The 17,201-nt window shown below is 45.6% G+C and overlaps 1 protein-coding gene across 7 annotated transcripts in view; it reads right to left on the bottom strand.

Moving 5' to 3' along the window:
* Positions 1-17,201, bottom strand: part of CUEDC1 (CUE domain containing 1) — a 56,546-nt gene that overhangs the window by 31,055 nt on the left and 8,290 nt on the right. For 3 of the 7 annotated variants that reach the window (XM_082200841.1, XM_082200834.1, XM_082200835.1), the window contains exons 1-2: positions 9,014-9,145; positions 3,548-3,672 (exon numbers count right to left, since the gene is read on the bottom strand). The gene's annotated coding sequence lies outside the window, so the exon portion shown is untranslated. Of the gene's footprint in view, positions 1-3,547; positions 3,673-9,013; positions 9,153-17,201 lie in introns of those variants that run through there. The other 4 variants (XM_082200836.1, XM_082200837.1, XM_082200838.1 and 1 more) reach the window with 2 other exon arrangements.

Raw genomic sequence — 17,201 nt, 5'->3', positions numbered from 1 at the left:
GGGAGGTGGGTTGCAGTATAATGTGCAATTAAAACCGTCACTTCTTAATCACACCGGTGGGTCAATTGCTGCTCAGAACCCCCCGGCTCTACACCACAAAGTTATCCCACAGAGTGCAAAAGGGAACCGTGCCTTTGACATCTCTCTCTCCTTCCCAAGGCCTCCACAGAAGGCCTTAAAAGGCAGGAGCGGGGTGTGTGTGTGTGTGTGTGTGTGTGTGTGTGTAGGAAAAGAGAAATAAACCACTATTGATTTGCCGAAGGCGAGGCAAAAGCAGAAAGACTGCATGTGTTTCTATGGAAACAGAATGTGTGCAGTTTGAAAAGAGTTGGGGGGGGGAGAGAAAACCCTCTCATTTATGGGCACTGTAAATTATTTAAGCAGGACAGGGCTCTGTCCATTAAGGTCTAAGGGGAAAGATTTAAAGCTATTCATTATGCAGAGAGACACAACCTGCTTAATTCAGACCCACCAGCCTAATGCTTGGGAAGCAGAAGGCAAGTCATTTAGGTCTTACATTATTGGCTTAACAAAATAAATAAATAAATAAATAATAATAATAATAATAATAATAATAATAATAATAATAATAATGCCCTGCGTGCAAAAATAACTGCAGAATTAAACAGTAAGCACACAATATGGAAAACCACATTAAAAAACCACACCAGCGTAATAATAACACAAGAGTGCACATGAATACTCATTTTCTATTGCCACGAGTAAAGCTGGGTCCTTCTCCACTTAATAAGGCAATAATGTGAAAGAAAGTGCTGGGGGAGGAGCCAGAAATGGGGTGGAGCCTGAGGCAAAGAATCCAAAATGGCACCTTCCACTTGGTGGCAAAGATTTAATAACCAAAGGATGGTATCCAATTAGAGCTACTCACCCACCAAAACGAGTAGACATGGCTAAGGCCCCATCTGCACTGTACATTTAAAAATGTATTATACTAGGCCCAGTGAGGGGTGTAGTTAGGGACGGGGGCGTGGCCTGGAAGGAGGCCTAAAGGCCAGATAGAGAATACTGGATGGTCACATCTGGCCCTGAAACTCAGGTTGCCCATCCCTGACAACATGAAGCTAGCCTCACTCCTCTTTTGACAGACAGAAAATGTGCAGCTAATTTGTAAAGATAAGTGCTGGGGCTCACATCCATGTTGAAGCCACACTCTCTCTCTCTTTCCTGAAAGCCCCTCTCCCAAATAAAAACCTCAGATGGCAGTTTGGGTTTCGCAGGAACAATGGAAAGGAACTCCACACATTATTACATCACACATTCCAAGTCACAGCAACTCTTAATGCTGTGATTGAATCCTGGCTCATATTTCGCGACAATAGATAGGTTGGGGGGCTTAGTCGGCATTGCCAAGAGTGAATCAGGTCTTCAAAAGAAGTCTACGCAACAAACAATCCTCCTACTGTCTTGCAAATAGAAGTGGCTCATAGCGGGGGTGTTTTTAAAAGAAAAAGGGTTTATCCCATACATCTGGGTTTGGTTTATTTCCTGGAGAGACAGCCAACATATAAAGCTATTACAGCAGTTATAGTCCCATTTTTGGGTAGCATGCAGCTCTTAAGAGAAAAGGCAAGGATCTATAGAAGAAGGCAGTTCTAAGAGGTTCCTTTTTCCTCCTTTCAGCATTCCTCATTCAGCAGACCGTCCATGTTCCCCAGCAGAGCCAACTGGGCAAACTAAGCTGATTTTATAGAGTCAAGCCCCGTCTTCTAATAAGCTCCAAATTTCCCATCGTCCTTCCCCCACAGTGATCATCAAGGCCGAGAGAGCACAGCTTTAAAAATTGTCAAAGAGAAAGAAAACAAACAAAAGAAGAAGAGTGAATTTAAAGATCCCGTTTCTCTAGGCGTAGGAAATCTGACAACCTCCTATTGATCTTCTCTTGTTGACAAATGCACCCATGTTGAGATATTATAGGAAGCCAGGCTGTATCGTAATTGCTGCTCCGTGGCAAACCTCCACGATCTCCAACTGTTGCTGCTTGACAGGTACAAGCGTCTGCTTCCTCACCCTGTGCAACAGCTGCTAGAGCCCAGCAAATGTTGGAGCATCTTGTCCAACTGCACCTATGTGGCAGGTTGCCCCACCAGCAATCTTGTTCCATTGGTGGACCAATTCATCCTTGCTGGAAGGAGAAATCACAGAGAGACGAGTATCCAAAACACCAGGCATAACACTAGGCATAACACTAAATTATGCTCCGTCTGTGCCTCCAGACTTGTGGTGGGAACAGCCCGTGAATCTTCCTGTAAGCTCTTTGCAATGTGATAAGATAGTCAATGCAGCTTTAAAGCTCCAAGAAGAGTCAGGAAAGCGAAACGTAGGATAGAATGGGGTGAGGTGCTTAAATTTATCTGAGCTCAATATTCATTAAAATAGTCTTTTAAAGGAGTAAGAGAAAATAAAAAGATAAAATCAATGGGCTCACATTAGTAGAGTGCTGTCCGCCATCATACCGGAAGAGGAAGTCCCAAAACACCAGGCAAAGATGCAGCCAGTTAACTTGACTAGGACTAGGTTAAGCCAGGGTGCTTTCTCAGTGCTTTTCCCCCCCTCTGGGCGGGGAGGGACACAGGGGTACGTATACCCCTAAACATTTTGTGAATCTTTGTACTTTTGTCCATTTACTGTATTTATTTTCCCCAATCTGAACTATAAAATGGTGGTTTTCTTGAGTCAAAATGAGAGTACACCTAAACATTTTTTCAAGGGAAAAACCCATTGTGCTTTCTTATAGGCGTTCTCCTAACCCAGGCACAGGCAAACTCAGCCATTCAGATGCTTTGGGGCTACAATTCCCATCATCCCTGACCACTGGTCCTGTTAGCTAGGGATGATGGGAGTTGTAGTCCCAAAACATCTGGAGGGCCGAGTTTGCCTATGCCTGTCCTAACAACTCTGGTTGCTGTTGTTTTTATTTTGATTATGTATTTTGTGGTTTTATATTCTAATTTTATCCTTGGAACTGCCCTGAGACCTGTAGATATAGAGCAGTATATAAATGCAATAACTACTACTACTACTACTACTAATAATAATAATAATAATAATAACAATAATAAAGTAGCCCAGAGTTGCTGGGGAAACCCAGTCGGATGGGCAAGGTACAGATAAATAATAATAATAATTTATTATTATCATTATCATCATCATCATCATTTACTATTACAGTTTCCAGGATTCTTTGGTGGAAGCCCTGACTGTCTAAAGCGGTACGATCCTGCTTTAGATGTGTGGTGCAGATGTGGTCCTAGAATCCTGGTGGCAGATCACACCACAAGTGAGAGGTAGCCAGAAATCCCATTTTCCTCTCCCAACAAGTAAATCATAAGCCTGCAGATTGGGGCACTGTGGGTTTTTCATTAATTTCCTACGTAAAGCACCAAGTCGTTGGCATTTTAAAGAAAACATTAGCAAGTGACGATGACACTAGGGGCCCCTCAGGCCCACGCTGATTTGTTGGCATAACCAGATCATCGTTTGGGGGAGGGGAAAGAATAGGGATTATAAATATTGATGAGGCAATTACCTTCAATTAGCACTGGCTGGCTGGCACCCCTTAGGAATCTACTTGGAACGATGCCCGCTTCCTGCTTGTTGACTGCTTTCCGCTCAAGCTGGAGTGTGAAGGCCCATTCTTCAGACACAGCAGCACTGAAACAGAGAATATCCTTTTTAAAAAGTGGAGGTTCCAAGGATTGGGGACCTGGAACATTCGGCATGTGTTCTGCCGCTAAAGCTACAACCTGTCCTGATGTGTGCTGGAAGCACTGTGCAAATAAGTTAATGGCAGTAACAATACGATTGCACACGCGTCTAAACATGGAACATTTCCAGATATGGATTGTGCAGCTTCTTTTTGAGCAATGAAACAAGCCAATGCTTCACATGAGGAGCTTTAGATTTCTGGGTCTTTTCTCAAGATACCGCACAACCCTCTGACATACAATGGGACAAAAATGGGCTTAACATCAAGCAATAAATGCACCCATAAAATGAGCAAACCCATTGCCAGGTGTTGGGGCGAGGGATCGTTAAACGCCGACCAGAAAAACACAAAAGGGCTTCCTATTTCTGCACATTAAAGCTATTTCTGCACAAGAAGACGTCACAAACGGTGTCGGTTTCTCATCGCCCCTCAGTTATTCACCACCTCCTCAAATATTAATGTTTGCAGACTGTCAGCGTTCGATATGTGCCAGGAAAACCGGTTCCCCAGAGTTGGAAACTAACGCTGTGTCCCCATCCTTGGCCTGCTTGTGGTAACTGGGACTAGGCCTCAGTCCTTGTGATGCAAAGGAGCTGCCTCACGGAGCAAAAAATATCTATCTTCTCAGAGTCATGGAGCTGTACAACAAAAGCAGAACCCAGAAGATTTTGCAGGCCTTGCCCACAACACACTGCTCCCAGAGTGAAGAGCATGGGTAGGCAAACTAAGGCCCGGGGGCCAGATCCGGCCCAAGCGCCTTCTAAATCTGACCCGCAGACGGTCCAGGAATCAGCGTGTTTTTACATGAGTAGAATGTGTCCATTTACAGAGGACCTTTGGGTTACGATACCTTCAGGTAACGTAACTTTCGGGGTGCAAACGTAGCAAACCCGTACGTGTATACAATGGTACCTCTGGATGCGAATGGGATCTGTTCCGGAGCCCGGTTCGCATCCTGAAGCAAATGCAACCCGCGTCTGCGCGTGCGCGGGTCGCAATTTGGTGTTTCCACACATGCGCGACATCATTTAGAGCGTCTGCGCATGCGTGAGTGGCGAAACCCGGAAGTAACGCGCTCCGTTACTTCTGGGTCGCTGCGGAGCGCAACCCGAAAAGGCTTAACCTGAAGCGACTTCAGCCCAAGGTATGACTGTACTTCCGGGTTTTGCCACATGCACAAAAGCGCTATATCGTGCCACACACATGCAGAGAAGCGGTGCCTCATGTTGCGGACTTTTCAGGGTACGTAAGGACCCCGGGAATGAATTAAGTTCATATCCGGAGGGTCCACTGTATTTAAAATGCATCTCTAGGTTATTTGCGGGACCTGCCTTGTGTTTTTACATGAGTAGAATGTGTGCTTATATTTAAAATGCATCTCTGTGTTACTTGTGGGGCATAGGAATTCGTTCTTCTTTTTTTTTCAAAAATATAGTCCGGGCCCCCCCCCACAAGGTCTGAGGGGCAGTGGACCGGCCCACGGCTGAAAAAGTTTTCTGACCCCTGGTGAAGAGCATTCTCTGAGGCCAGGGCTTTATAGGAGCTCGACACTCAAATAATGGAAATAATGTTGCTAAGGTAGCTGAGCACTGACGACCAGGTAACCGCTGGTTCAGAGGACCACCCTCAGCACCATAGAATGACACGTTTTGCACGACTGTAGCTGAGGTGAGGCCCACAGAGCACAAATTTAAACAACCTGGTGGAGGTGGAGGACTGGGAAGCAATATGAATACCAGTTGCTGGGAATTACAGGCAAGGAAAGTGCTATTACGCTCAAATTATGCTTGCGGGCTTCCCATTGGGGGAAATATTTGGTGACTGTGAGAATAGGATGGTGGACTAGATGAGGCATCGGCTTGATCTTATGTTCTTATAGCTCCTATTGGAAGAATGGGTCAATAATTTGAAGTACTGGGGAGGATTTTCGTCCTCTGGTTGTCAGCAACTACTGAACTGCCCCCGTCCCCCTCCCCGCCCCACAACACACATTTTTTCCCCTTCTTAATTTTGTGCATGAAAGATGCAGCCAACCTAGACTCGGAGCCTGCAGCCCTATATCCAGCCCGTCAAGAGTAATCTCTGTTCTCCATTTTTACTGGATAAATATCTTAATCTAAAACCAGCTTGGCTACAGAAAACAGCTTGTCATATGAGGAACATTTAAGAAAAATCTTCAAGGGGCGAGGAAGAGACATTTGTGCCTTTTCTTGGTGCATTAATGTCACACACACACACACACACACACACACACACACACGGATACTAAATGACTTCATCTCTGACCTTACATTGTATATATGTTTTAGAAATACACAGGAAAGCAAGCCCAGATTATCCTGATGCACCAAAAAGGGATTAACACACATCCACAAAATCAATAGCGGGTTCAGAATAAATGGATGGAATCTATTCTGAATTCCTGCCAACTATCAACTTTCTTGCTTTAAAGTCAAGTGCCTAGTCCTCCTGGTTATGAGGACTGAATGACGTTTTGGCCTCGTGTAGCAACTGCACCGTGCTGTGATAGATGCTGTATGTTTTTTTAATTGTATCTTTATAGCTTCCTTTATTACATTGTATTACAATTTGCATTTCCCACATTTCAAATTGCAATAGAATAAAATACAGTTCAAGAAATAAAAGCAGCAATGCAAATACAAAAACCAATATATTGAAGGTGGGCTTGCCAGAGACTGCCTCAATGAAGCTTGCAAACCACTGGTGGTCCACAGAGCTGTTCAAAAATCCCTGATCTATAGGAGGTGTGAGACTCCTGGCTGATTGAAAACAACCACTTCCTTTTCTGCAGGAGGTCCTGGTGTTTTGTGAGAGAGCCTCCACACCCTATCTGGGTGGTTATCCTTCCTCCATATTTGGGCTACTGCCCCAACTCTTTTAGGCTGCTTTTAGTAACCTGCAGGTGTAGGAAGGCTTTGGTTTCCCCAGTGTTGCTAACCAACAACTCCCTTCATGCTTGCCCACTGCCCATGCTTGCAGGGGCAGATATGAGTTGTAGTTCAGCAACATCTGGCAGGCCAAAGGTTCGTCACAGCTGCCCTACAGCAGGGCTGCCATTCGTCTGGGTTTTCCCAGACATATCCAGGATTCATCCATCAGAAAAAAGCATCCAGGCGGAATTCCCAATATCGCTAGAACTGTCCAGGAAAACCTGGATGTATGGCAACCCATGCCAAAAGTTTTGTTTTTTTGTCCAGTTTCCTTAAAAAAATAGGTCAAAAACTTCATTTTGGGGGGAGATTTTGCAAAATACTTTATTATAATTACCTGAGCTCAACAACTTTGCCAAAAAAACCAACAACTTTTGTGTCCAGATTTTCACTTTTTAAAATATGGCAACCCTACTTTACAGCGAAGTGAAAAGAAAGGTGTTTTGCCTCTGGGAACCTTGTACTGACCATGAGTCAGACCATTGGGTCCATAAAGCTCAGTACTGCCTACACGGACCGGCAGTAGCTCCTGGGGATTTCAGATGGGGGTTCTTTCTTAGTCTTACCTGGAGATAAAGGACATTGAACCTGGGACCTTCTGCATACAAGGTGGAAGCTCTTCCTCTGAGCTACGGCCCTTCGTGCTCCCGTTCTTCCATCATGCATTGACACACACACTCCCAAAAAATAAAACAACAGGATTCCGCAATATTGCAGATATGTGGCTTGGAAGAAAATGCAAATGGTGTGCCCTACTGACGAGGACCTGGGAGAGCAGGGTTTGAATCCCCACTCTGCCATGAAGCTGGTGGTATATAAGTGTAATTAATAAACAAAATGCAGAATACAAGTTTTCCAGAATTACAGATTTTAAGAATATGGTTGGGAATAGGATTCTACTGCACTTCCTATGGCAAAAATCATGGCATATCATCTAGCAGGAACTATCTTTTTCACAACCTGCGATGAGACAGCCATCGCCCTGTTTGCCTCACAGAAGAGGACATGCAAATATTTAAAGGTGATGCTCTAAATAAGCCACTGAGGGTTGCGAAAGGGAGTGTTCAGGCTTTTCTTCAGAACCACACCTGATAATGAGTTCTGTGTAACACAAATGCCTACATCCTGCTCCCTCCGCTGAACAAATAAATAAAGTCAATAAAAGGAGATCATCTTACCTAGAGTGCATTGCATGTGCCCATAAAGGCGAGTGGGAATCCCTGCATTTCTCAGATGGAGGAGGCTAGGTCATTGACTAAGCCATATGCAAATGAGGCAGAGGGGATTAAAAAGGGAATCATACCAGCTGTCTGCAAAAGAACCATTAATTAAAGGGGCAGCGCTGATACATGCTTGAATTAAAGCTCTGAAGACAACAGAAGGGATATATTCCAGGTCGGGGAGGTGGGCCCATTGCAGAAAATGGGGCACTGCTCCACCAACCTCATTCTGCCCTCAACCTCCAACACTGCCTCTGTACTTGCAAGCAGTCCAGGTGCTGCCACTGCCTGTCAGCGTCCTCCTCCTAAGTTTCCATCTTACCCACGTATAACTTAGCAGGGAGGAGGTGAGGAGAGAAAATTCACTGGCTCTGCCTGCCATTACCATTACCGCTGTCTCCACCTACCGTTTGGGCTCCCTGCCTTCTGACCCACCAGTCCCAAGGGGCACTAGGAATGCAGGGGTGGGGCGGGGGGGGGGAGATTAAATTCAGTTTGCATTTAAAGGCAAACATACCTAATTCATGCTTTCCAAAACACTATGCAAACCGAAACACAGGCATCTTCCAAATTCGCACTTCTCTGAACGTGGCAATGCAGTTCTCCAGCCAAGTAATGTGTACAAAAATGCATGTACTGAGTAAAGTGTATATAAAAATACGTAATTCGTGAAAACAATGAGCCAAAAAATATTGTATAGTGGGGAACTGCTTTGCAAAAAATAAAACTAGGCAAAACTGCAGATAAATGTGTGCATCAGGCGAAATTCACATTAAAATGCTGATTTTTTTTTATAAAAAGAGGCCTTCTGAAAACTAATCACAAATTATGTGGAAATGTGGAGAACTGAATGTAACAGTGGAAAAAAATTGAGTATCAGAGAGAAACCAGAACTGACCGATCAGCCCATTCCCAGCGTTCAGAATAACATTTGTCATAAAATACTACCTACTGTGTAGCACAGTGGTGGCCAAACTTGGTCCTCCAGCTGTTTTTGGACTACAACTCCCATCATCCCTCGCTTCTCCCTCCAAAGTGATTGGACTGGACGCTTTTGCAATACACCCAGCTGTAAGGAACATGTAACGGATTGTACAGCTGACCCAAAGACCTACCTTCTCTGATCACACAGGACAAACAGTGGGCTAAGCTTCTTATCGAGCCCACACCAGATACCAAATGGCAGGACCTCTCCAGCCTCAGCTGATGGATCTGGTCTTCTTAAGAGCACTTTCAAGATAAGAGAACACCTGGTCTCCAAGCTAGGTAAACAGACAGCTGCTAGGAGACCAGTGTGATGAAAGAGAATTCCACCAGATTCCTCTGAGCCATCCCTCCAGGATTATAGCTCACCTTTTTTCCATGGATCGCCATGACCCCATCTTATCTTCACAACAACCCTGTGAGGGACTTTTAGACTAAATCCCAAGGTCAGCTTCATGGCTGAGTGGGGATTTGAACGCTGGTCTCCTAGGTTCTTATCCAACCATTACACCCCACTATACTGTTGTCTATTGGTCGAAACTTTTGCTGGAATACAGTCTGCTCAGCTGGGGGAAAGAGCCGCTGTCAGAAACGAGCTGCAGCTGTCTTAGAGGAGGTAAAGAACACTGCAAGAATTTGAATGGAAAATAGCGAGTCTCCTAAACCACCTTCCATATTGCGTCGGAGGTGCTCCCAAACCCTCCACAACAGATCCTTGCAGGATCCTAAGATCTGCACTGCCTTGCAGGATACCTTCAGGAGATGAAAAGGCTAAGGAGTAAGCCAGGGTTGCCATATTTCAAACAGTGAAAATCCAGACAGAAAAGATTCATGGAGAACAAAACTATCAATGGCTTCCAGCCACGACAGCTAGTTTCTGCCTCGGAGGCAGTATGCCCAGTGTAAGTCTGGATACCAGTTGCGGGAGTCGAAGGAGCGGAGAGTGCTGTTGCGCTCAAATGCTGCTTGTGGGCTTCCCAAAGGTGCATCTACTTGGGCACTGTGTGAACAGGATGCTGGACTAGAGGTAGCCATGGGACTGATCCAGCAAGACTCGTTGTGTTTGAATTTGTCTGAAATAACAGCTAGCTTTGGGAAATGGTGAGGAATTGTTAAATACGCACACACCACAATCCTGCATGTCGGAATAATAAAAGTACAGTGGTACCTCCATTTATGAACTTACTTCGTTCCGGAGGTCCATTTTTTAGCCAAAAGTGTTCTTAAACAGAGGCACGCTTTCGCTAATGAGGGCTCCCGACGCCAGTACCCTTCTCCCGTTCAGATTCTGTTCGTCTTCCGGGGCAAAGTTTGCTAGCCGGAACACCTACTTCCGGTTTTGCAGAATTCGTTCCCTGAATTGTTCGTTAACAGGACTGTTCTTAGACAGAGGTATATGGGATGCAGGTGGTGCTGTGGGTTAAACCACAGAGCCTAGGACTTGCCGATCAGAAGGTCGGCGGTTCAAATCCCCACGACGGGGTGAGCTCCCGCTGCTCAGTCCCTGCTCCTGCCAACCTAGCAGTTTGAAAGCATGTCAAAGTGCAAGTAGTTAAATAGGTACCGCTCCGGCGGGAAGGTAAACGGCGTTTCCGTGTGCTGCTCTGGTTTGCCAGAAGCAGCTTAGTCATGCTGGCCACATGACCCGGAAGCTGTACACCGGCTCCCTCTGCCAATAAAGCAAGATGAGCGCCACAACCCCAGAGTCAGCCACGACTGGACCTAATGGTCAGGGTTCCCTTTACCTTTACCTTACCACTGTATATAGAACATTCAGAAATGCAGGGTTTAATATCTGCAAGGCAATAGGGGCAGGGGGAGTAGTGGTCAGCTTAACACATTCTTAACAACCCGAAGTCCCAGGAGCGGAATGAGAATGAAAATCTTAAAAGAATGCCCTTTTGCTTGTCTCATACATCCCTGTTTGCTTTCTCCTGTTGCCACCAACAACCCCATTAAGACTCATTCTTCCCTGCATTCCAAAAAGCCTTCTGTGTTTTTTTACACCGTGTAGCAAAGTACCATGAGGTTTCACTGAAGGCCAAGACAGTCACCAGTTTTGTTTTGTTTCATTTATTTTCTGTTTGCACGTTACCAAGCAGGAAGTGGCCCAAAGCATTTTAATGCCTGAGATGAAAATAAAAAGCTGACTTACACTAAGTCAGAACATTGGTCCATCTAGCTCAGTACTGTCTACACAGACCGGCAGCAGCTTTCTAAGGTTTTCAGAACAGAGACATTCCCCACCCCAGTCCTAATTGGAGATGCCAGGGATTGAACCTGGGACCTTCTGCAGGCAAAGCAAATGCTCCACCAATGAGCTACAGGGGAATGATGGACCAGATGGTGTCCCCGTTCCATGTATGGAAGCTGACTGTATTGGCAATTGAATCTTACTTCAACACTGGCAATGGGACAGTATCCACCACCACAATGGTGACTGCAGGTGTAGGGAACCTTCAGATGCTATTGAACTCCCATCAGCCCCAGCTATCATTGCGGTAGCCTGGATTGTGCTTTAAGAGAGGAGGAGGACAGACAGAGTTTGCTGCCAGGCGGGAGACAGAAGAGAAGCAACCTGTGGTGCGATTTCGGAAACCTGCCTGGCCAATTGCATCCGTGCCCAGAGTTCCCTTTGAGGCAAGAGAGCGGTGCAGCAGGTACCCAGAGAAAGCAACAAGCTGTCTACCGACAACGGCGCTCACTGCTACGCGAACGCAGAAGCTGTCCCTGCAAGGCTGCCGGCTGACAAGGTTGCCATCGAGTGGGATTGCTCAGGCAGTCGTCTCTGGTTCCCCAGGATTTCTTTTTTTAAAAAAGGATACCAGCTGCTGACATGAATTATCTACTCATCCTCCACAGCAGCTGGCCCAGCGCTAGGAGGGCAGGGAGCTTAGGAATGGAAGGGGGAGGGGGAGAGATAGGGTGAGCCAATGTGTTATACATACAGGGCTGAGTCTGCTTCTGATGTCCATTCAAAATGCCAACTTTGGCATCAGTGGTTTGGGGGGCAACACACCCCTGGATTTTTACCGCTTTCCTGCATCATGCAAATCTCACACACAGTATGTATACGTTTTGCACTTGGCTGTCTAGTACTGCGTATGAAACATAAAAAGCAGCCCACTCCCGTACCCCCAGACGTTTTGGCAAATTCAAAAAATCCACCTGGACAGAAATTTCACCCCTGGAAAAGAGGACCTGTCCTGGAAAAGGAGGACCTATGGCAACCCTAACTTTGAAAACTTAAAGAAGAAAAGTCACTTGATCCAGGGACAGTCCACACTTACCGTATTTTTCACTCTATAAGACACACTTTTTCCCTCCTAAAAAGTAAGGGGAAATGTGTGTGTGTGTGCATCTTATGAAGCCACCGATCCCTCTTGCTCTTCTGGCTTCAGGGATAGCCATGCAAAGCCTCTGGAGCGCTCCTGCCTCTTCGCTCAAGAGGCTTTGCGTTGCTTTCCTTGTTTCTTGTTTTCCTCCTCTAAAAACTAGGTGCGACTTATGGCCGGGTGCATCTTATAGAGCGAAAAATACGGTATATTGGCCTGCCTCTTTTCTTAATGATGACACGCACCATTCATAACATAAGAATATTATTCACAACTGGGAGCAGGGCATTAGGGTGGGGTAAGTGAAGACAAGCTCCAACAATTAACTGTAAAGCTTTTCACTGCTCCTGCTCAGGCTGCACAGAAAAAACATTTTGGTTCCTGAAATTCATTCAGATTGGGCAGATAGAATAGAACAGACAGAATTCTACAGGATGTGGCATTAGTGAAAACAGTCAAGATTCAATGATCCCCAGGCATGTACCTCCGGATAGTGGAGGTGCCAGGCACCATCCTGTGACCCAGGCATCTTCACTTGGCCGCCAGTGGCCAATAGTCAGGCACAAAGCGCACCTGGCTAATTTCGAACACTGACATCAGGGTTTCCTAGGCTTGCCATAGTTCAGGAGAATTCCTGACATGTCCCGATTTCTGGGTGTAAAAGTGGCGTTGGGGGAATTTTGCCAAATTGGCAAAATGTCGGGGGAAACCCAAAGGTTAAAAGCTCCAAAAGCTTTGGTTTCCCCAAAAATGCTCAGCAACAATAAAGAAAGAAGAAAGAAAAATAGTCTTGGTCTCTTCCACTCAATCTGTCTTCACATGCAGCCTGTCTTCACATGCAGGTGAAATCCCTCACAACTCCCTAACTCACTGAGGGCTTGAGATTCACCTGCTGCCCTCACCTGGTTTAGCCAGCCAATCAAAGCAGTTTCCTGGGATGTGTGGCCACTGTCACATGCTGACAGCTTCTAGGAGCCACAGGTGAGAGCTGAGTGCAGGATGGAGACCAAAGCTTTCAAGTTTGATCAGCAGTGAAAAGTTTTGCCTGCTGACTTCTGCACTGTTAACTTTTCTGTGTTAAAAACACAGGAGCAGGTCAGGTTACATTTTTGCTGATCAGTTGGCTACCCTGTCAGTGAGTTCTTAGATCAGGGTTTCCCAAACGTGGACCTCCAGCTGTTTTCGGCCTACAATTCCCATCATCCCTGAACACTGGTCCTGCTACTAGGGATGATGGGAGTTGTAGTCCAAAACAGCTGGAGAACCAAGTTTGGCCTACACTGTTTGGCAGCAGCTCTTCAAGGAACATTCCCATCTGTACCAGGAGATACCAGGACTGGACTTGGAACCTTCTGTATGCAAAGCAGGTGCTCCACCAATGAGCAGTGGCCCCTTAAGTAAGACCCAAATGCCAAAAACCAGCCTGCTGAACCAGCCTGGCTTCCCCAAACTGGTAACGAAGCAAGGGTGGACTCTACAGGACTTCTAGCCAATCAGATGATCAGGACAAGGGCCAATCAGAGCCTGAGAAAGGATTGAGCCGTCAGCAACCTAAGAGACAGTCCGGTTTTTGCCTTTGGCTGAGGCAGGTCAAACATGCTGTTTGCAACAGCTGCATGCTGGAACTTGCTTGTTTGCAGCTGCAAAAATGAGGCCGGCCTGTTTTCCAAGAAACGAAGGTGAATTCTACAGCCTGGAAGGGATCAGGCCAAAGAAGCAAGCCATTTTCATGGTTCAGGGTGCTGTACCATCCCCACCACCCATCACTCAGTCTTTGTGTTCTGCGTCCCGTCACTTAGAATAAAAATCCAATAAAATACAAAGACAGGAAGCGAACAGAAATATTGCAGCGGAGCAACAGAGTGAAAACTCAAGGAAGCACAGCAACACAACGACACTTGCTTCAGCTCTCTTTAAAAAATAAATAAATGCTACTTTAGAAGGCCTGAGAAACCTGTAGCTCTCTTAAGACGCTGCAGGACTACAACTCTCCCCATCCCTGACCATTCACAATTGCTGGCTGGAGCTTATGGGAGTTGGAGTTTAAGCGGGTAAAGGTAAAGGGACCCCTGACCATTAGGTCCAGTCGTGGCCAACTCTGGGGTTGCGGTGCCCATCCCGCTTTACTGGCCGAGGGAGCCAGCGTACAGCTTCTGGGTCCTGTGGCCAGCATGACTAAGCCGCTTCTGGCGAACCAGAGCAGCGCACGGAAACGCCGTTTACCTTCCCGCCGGAGCGGTACCTATTTATCTACTTGCACTTTGACGTGCTTTCGAACTGCTAGGTGGGCAGGAGCAGGGACTGAACAACGGGATCTCACCCCGTCGTGGGGATTCGAACCGCCGACCTTCTGATTGGCAGGTCCTAGGCTCTGTGGTTTAACCCACAGCGTCACCCTAAAAGTTTCATTCACTCACCCTCCAGTCATCCAGGGCCTACGGAGAAAAGTCCTGGATGATGATCCAAGCAGAAGGTATAGGGAAAGACAGAAGCTAAACTACCTCAGAGGGTTGTTGTGAGGATAAGATGGGGACAGGAAGAGTCATGAGCACCATCGTGAGCTCCTTGGAAGAAAGGAGGAATATAGGTGCAGTTTTCAGGCAAGTAAATGAATAAAAATTCAACCCAGGTACCCTGAAGAGCATACAAACAGCCCTGCTAAGCTTTTATGTTCACCGAGTGAATTAATGTAGGGGCAAGATTCGAATTCGGCTTCTCCTGATTTGTAGTTCAGTTTCTTGGCTATACAACAGCGACAGCAACGAAAACAACAAGAACCACTTGATCGTTAAGTAAGTACCCAGACGGGCTTACAAAAATGAGACATGTGTTAAATAATACATCATACAATAGGACAAAAAAACAAACAAAATTAAAATACCATGAGAAGCCACAGCTAAATCATTACACTATTCTAACTCTACGACACACACACGCACAGCTGTCCTAATTACAGGATGAATTAAGAGTGACTCACACACAACCTAATCAACTGCCAGGCCCATTGCAAAGCTACCCAGAGAAATATTTATTTCTGCAGAACATAACTCGATTTCCTGCTTCCCTCCCACCTACTGCGGAAACTTCGTAGTAAGATTTTGGCCTGGATTTTTTTTTTAATAGGAAAAACATGTAGCCCAACTCCTTCTCCTCCCTAAAAGTAATGCAAGCCTGTGCCCCACTCCTTTTTTGTAAGCAATGGGGATTCCAGCACATTAAAATAATGAGCTATTACCGCAGCAAAGCCAGTTGTGTTGGCCATTTTTAAAAAAATGCATAGCCAAACAGCTCCAGCTGTTTTGGGACTACAATTCCCATCATCCCTGACCATTAGTCCTATTAGCTAGGGATGATGGGAGTTGTAGTCCCCAAAGAGCTAGAGGGCGAGGTTTGGCCATCACTGTGCTGGGTGGTTATGAGAGCACTCTGCAATATCCCTACCGACACCATTGTGACATCAGGTGATTGACAGGAAGGCAGCCCCGCCCATCTGACAAACTTGGTCCGCAAGGACTGCAAAATTTAACAATCTGGAGAGATTTCCTCATCAACTTGCCACCTTATCTCTTCAACTGGAGGTGCCAGGAATAAAAGCTAGGACTTTCTGCAAGCACTACACATGCACAGAATTATGACTCCTCCCCAGGGACACATGTTGATACAATTGGATGGCCTTGATTTCACTCCTGCCTCTCAAACCAGCTTATGGCATTGCACCCATTTCACAGACTAAAAACACCCATGTCTTGCATTTCCAGTTTGACTCCAACCAAAGACCAACTCATCAACGAGCCCTATGTGTTTTCTTATCTGCCTTGGTAGCTCAGTTGGTACAGCATGAGACGATTAATCTTAGGGTTGTGGGTTCAAGACACGTTGGGCAAAAGATTCCTGCATTGCAGAGGCCTGGACCCTGCTGCCCCTTCTATCTCCACAAGTCTATGATTTTATGATGCACACTGAAATCTGAACTACTATGGCTTTATTAAATTGCATCAATTGTTTTGATGAATTGGTTGTTCTTTGCTTTATATGCTACTGTATTTGATATTATCGTGATTGCAATTATTGTTCTTTTATACCGCTATTGTGATTACTGTGAGCAGCTTTGAGCACAACATTCATGTTAAATCAAAGTCCAACCTGCAACGTGAGAATGTTAATTCTGGTCTCAACTCGTGCCTTTAATTTCAGATCCAGCATGCAACGTATAACCTCCTTGCCTATTAGAACGAGCTCAGAAAAATTAGAACCCATGTATTATTATCTACTTATTTAATGGGCTGCAATTCTGCCATTTGCAAATGACAACTGGAAACATTCCCACCTGGAATCACAGAATTTTAGAGTCAGAAGGTGTGACAAAGTCCAGAGGCAACAGGACTGAGAATAGGAAATCTATCCTTGGTCACTCCCTGTATAAATCAAGTGTGAATGCAGGGATTTTTGATGAGTGACAGCAAACACTAAGAATCTGCAGCGAGGAGGTCCCAAGGCAATTTATTTCCAGTTCTGGGAATAAATTAAAGCCGAGGCACACTGGATACAATACCGTACTTTATTTTAATAGACACTTTCAATGGTTTCACTAATAAAAGCACAACACTTAGGATCAGTCATAAACACCATTCCAGGCTAAAAAGAGAAATTTACTTACAAGTCTCTTCAACGAAACCAGGAAATCTAGCGCTCTCTTAGAATGGCTATCTGCTCTACCCCGCCTGTAAAAAAAACAAAAAGTCTAGCCACTTTCTAGAACCTTTCCCTCCGCCTGAGGAATTTGCCATGTCTATCCTACCAACTTCCCAATCCGGGCCCTATCTTGAAGCTAAACTGTAAAATCAAACTTTTCCGACCTCTCTCCCTCCTGACTGGATGCTTCCCATCCCAGCCATGATTAGCTAAGGGTCTCCAAGCAGCTGACCCAATGTTCTGTACAGTGCTAGAAATTAGCCAGGCACCAGATGTGTTTTACGACTGGTGT

Source organism: Podarcis vaucheri, assembly GCF_965113315.1.
Source record: "Podarcis vaucheri genome assembly, chromosome: 15".
NCBI lineage: Eukaryota > Metazoa > Chordata > Lepidosauria > Squamata > Lacertidae > Podarcis > Podarcis vaucheri.
Note: the sequence above shows the minus strand (reverse complement) of the source record. Positions and strands in the feature narration are given on the sequence as shown.